The 2987-nt window shown below is 44.0% G+C and overlaps 1 pseudogene across 1 annotated transcript; it reads right to left on the bottom strand.

The window, feature by feature from the left end:
* Nucleotides 1-469: 469 nt before the first annotated feature.
* LOC308266771 (ras-like protein) lies at nt 470-1401 on the bottom strand (annotated as a pseudogene). The gene is made up of 2 exons: nt 1316-1401; nt 470-1164 (listed from the first exon to the last, which is right to left on the bottom strand). The product of its transcript is annotated as a ras-like protein (transcript).
* Nucleotides 1402-2987: the final 1586 nt, after the last annotated feature.

Below are 2987 nucleotides of genomic sequence, written 5' to 3'. Positions count from 1 at the left end.
CAAATCCCCATCTCCTTTGTAGTTAGTTTCTTCTCAAGGATGCTCTGGCTTTCATCTGTCTATGGTGCCTGGGAGGGCCAAGGTCACATTCCTCTCAGGCAGGCCCAGGAAAGCCTGTCTCCATGGCCCTCCACCCCATCTGCAGGACCCTATTGGCCTGACCTTCCCCACCCTGATGGCTGTCATGAAATAAGACAAGCATGCACAATCCTCAGAACAGGTCTAGAATTTTGCTAGTTAATGGGCATTTAAAGGAAAAAAGTTTTCATTGTCATCTTAGAGTAAGCATCTAACAGTCTGCATGGAGCACCAAAAAATAGGTAATGTAAAAACAATTGCTAATAATTTAGTATAATGTACAAAAATATGCTTTAAGAAAAAAGTATAAATTGTATTTACATAATTATACATTTTGTCTTTGATTTTTTTTCTTCCTTTTATCATCTTTGCTCATCTTTTCTTTATGTTTTCAAATTTCCAGAACTAATGTATAGAAGACATCATCAACACCCTGTCTTGTCTTAGCTGATGTTTCAATAAAAGGAATTTCATAATTTTTTGCTAAGTCCTGAGCCTGTTTTGTGTCTCTCGTTCTAGAGGGCAGATCACACTTATTTCCTACTAGGACCATAGGTACATCTTCAGAGGCTTTAACTCTTTTAATCTGTTCTCTATAGTGGTGAATGTCTTCAAATGATTTAGTATCATTTATGGCAAATACACAAAGAAAGCCCTCCCCAGCCCTTATGTATTGGTCCCTCATTGCACTGAATTCCTCTTGACCTGTGGTTGTGTTGAGAATGTCTAAGAGACAGGTTTCTCCATCAATTACTACTTATTTCCTGTAGGAATCCTCTATTGTAGGATCATACTCATCCACAAAGTGATTTAGAATTAGCTGTATGGTCAAGGCACTTGCCTATGCCACCAGCTCCAACTATCACAAGATTATATTCAGTTATTTTTAGCAGGCCTTGCTCAGCACCTGGAGCCACCGCCCTCCTAAGCTCTTTAAGATCTTGGGGGATCCAGGGGTGCCAGGTAGGGGGAAGGTTTCCCCCAGGGTTAATGGTCACAGGGAAAAGTTGGGCTTGCTTCCCCTGATAGTTGACTCCCTGATATAGGGGAGGTGCTGAGGGAGTCACGGGGAGGGGGCAGAAGGGGCTATGGGAGGAGAAAGACACCGGGGCATCCCTTTTTTGCCAGAGGCAGCCCCAAAAAGATCAAGAGAGGGATACCAGGGCAGAAAATCTTTGGGGGCTTCAGTAGGTCCTTTATCTAATTTTTCCTGCGCTGTCAAAGTGACTGTCCGTACCTGGTCTTGCAGTTCCTAGCGATACCAGGCTGTAGGGTGGTTTCCTCCCGGGTTGATGTTGACAGTTCCTCCTGCTCCCACCTCATCTGATGGCATAGGAGCGGAGGATACGGAGAAGGAATTGGCCGGGGAAAGGAGTTTTGGGAAGCCCTTAGCGTCCCCAAAGGGATTGGAGGGATCGGGAGGTTTTTTAGGGGCTTCGGGACAGGAGGAGGGTGTATGCTCAGCGGCCCCTTTTTCCGCTGGCTTGGGGCCACGGTCAGCGAGGTTTTTCAGGGTTTGCGGGGGGGGGGGGGTTGGGGGGGGGTTGGGGAAAAAACTTTTAAGCGCGGAGATGGTGGGGAGAACCCTGAGAGGGAGAAACTCTCCTTCATCTGTTTGGGCATGCTTGATTAGCATTTCTACTTGGTCCCATGTGTCCCAGTTATAAAGATTTCCCTTGGGGAGCCAGGGGGCGATTTTTAAAAGACAACCCCAAGCTTGTCTGGCATGATCCTCAGAGAGATCAAGCCCACGGACTCTTTAAGAGCAATCTCAGAGATTCAAGGGAAGGGTCGGGGCTTGGAGCTAGACTTCCCCATGCTAAAGTATGGGGGATACTCACCCACAGACTGATTAACTCGCCAGCGATTACCTTTGTTAGACGATGGAGAGCGAGGGGGGGGAGACCTCACATGGAGCACCAGACTGATGGGTCCAGCCAGTCAGCGGCGGGGCGAGATGATGAGCACGGATGGCCCCGATCACCACACGGTCCGGGAGATCTGTCAAGCAAGATCTCGTTTATTTTCCTCAGGCAACCCAATTTAAAGCAAAAAGGCAAAGGGGGATTTTCTGGACAGAAAACTATTCTAACCTATCAAACTAAAGGTAGTGGGGGCAAGGAGATGCCCCCTTGCATCTGCTTGGTGCTATTTGTTGCAGGTCTACTCATCGGAAGTTCCGGCGGTTGTGCAGACCTGTGTTCGCTACATATAGCCCATTCATCGGAAGTTTTGAGAGTGCTACATGTAGCCTATTCATTGGAAGTTTTGACAGGTGGCCAACACGCTTGGCGCTACCTGTCATCTGGCGGTTGAGCAGACCCTAACACCTGAGGGGCTCACTAAGTTTCTGAGGTGGCCTTGAACCTGTAATCTTCATGTCTTAGCTTCCCAAGTACTGGGATTACAGGCATGTATCATCATGCCAGGCTGGTAATGCTTCTTAATTTAAGAAGATTATTTTCCTAAGTTTTTAAGGAAAATGCTAAGAAAATAGCTTTATGAGAGATCTTTGGGCACTATTTAAATAAAAGTATCAGTATTAGTTTATCTTTTATGAAGTGCTATAATTTGTTTTGTTTTATGGTACACATTGAAAAAATTCTTTTTAGAATTTAAGAATTCCTTTTAGAATTCAAGAATTCCCTTTAGCTTGCATATCATACTATCATAAAATATTTATAAATATTATGATAAATAAAATTTTATTGCACTATCTTGAAAGAAATCTTTCTAAATAATACAGTTTTACCAGTTTAATAAATTACTTTCTTATCCAAGAGAAACTAGGAAGGGTATGTTAACCTAGACATTAAGAAAAAAATGTGAATCTAAAGATGTCTCTGTTATAGCTTAACAAACTAAAGAAAAATAACAAAATGGGCATATGGAAAAGTCTGCCTTGTTGT

Source organism: Muscardinus avellanarius (assembly GCF_963383645.1).
Source record: "Muscardinus avellanarius genome assembly, chromosome: 9".
NCBI lineage: Eukaryota > Metazoa > Chordata > Mammalia > Rodentia > Gliridae > Muscardinus > Muscardinus avellanarius.
The sequence above is the reverse complement of the archived record's forward strand: the minus strand, read 5'-3'. Positions and strand labels throughout refer to the sequence as shown.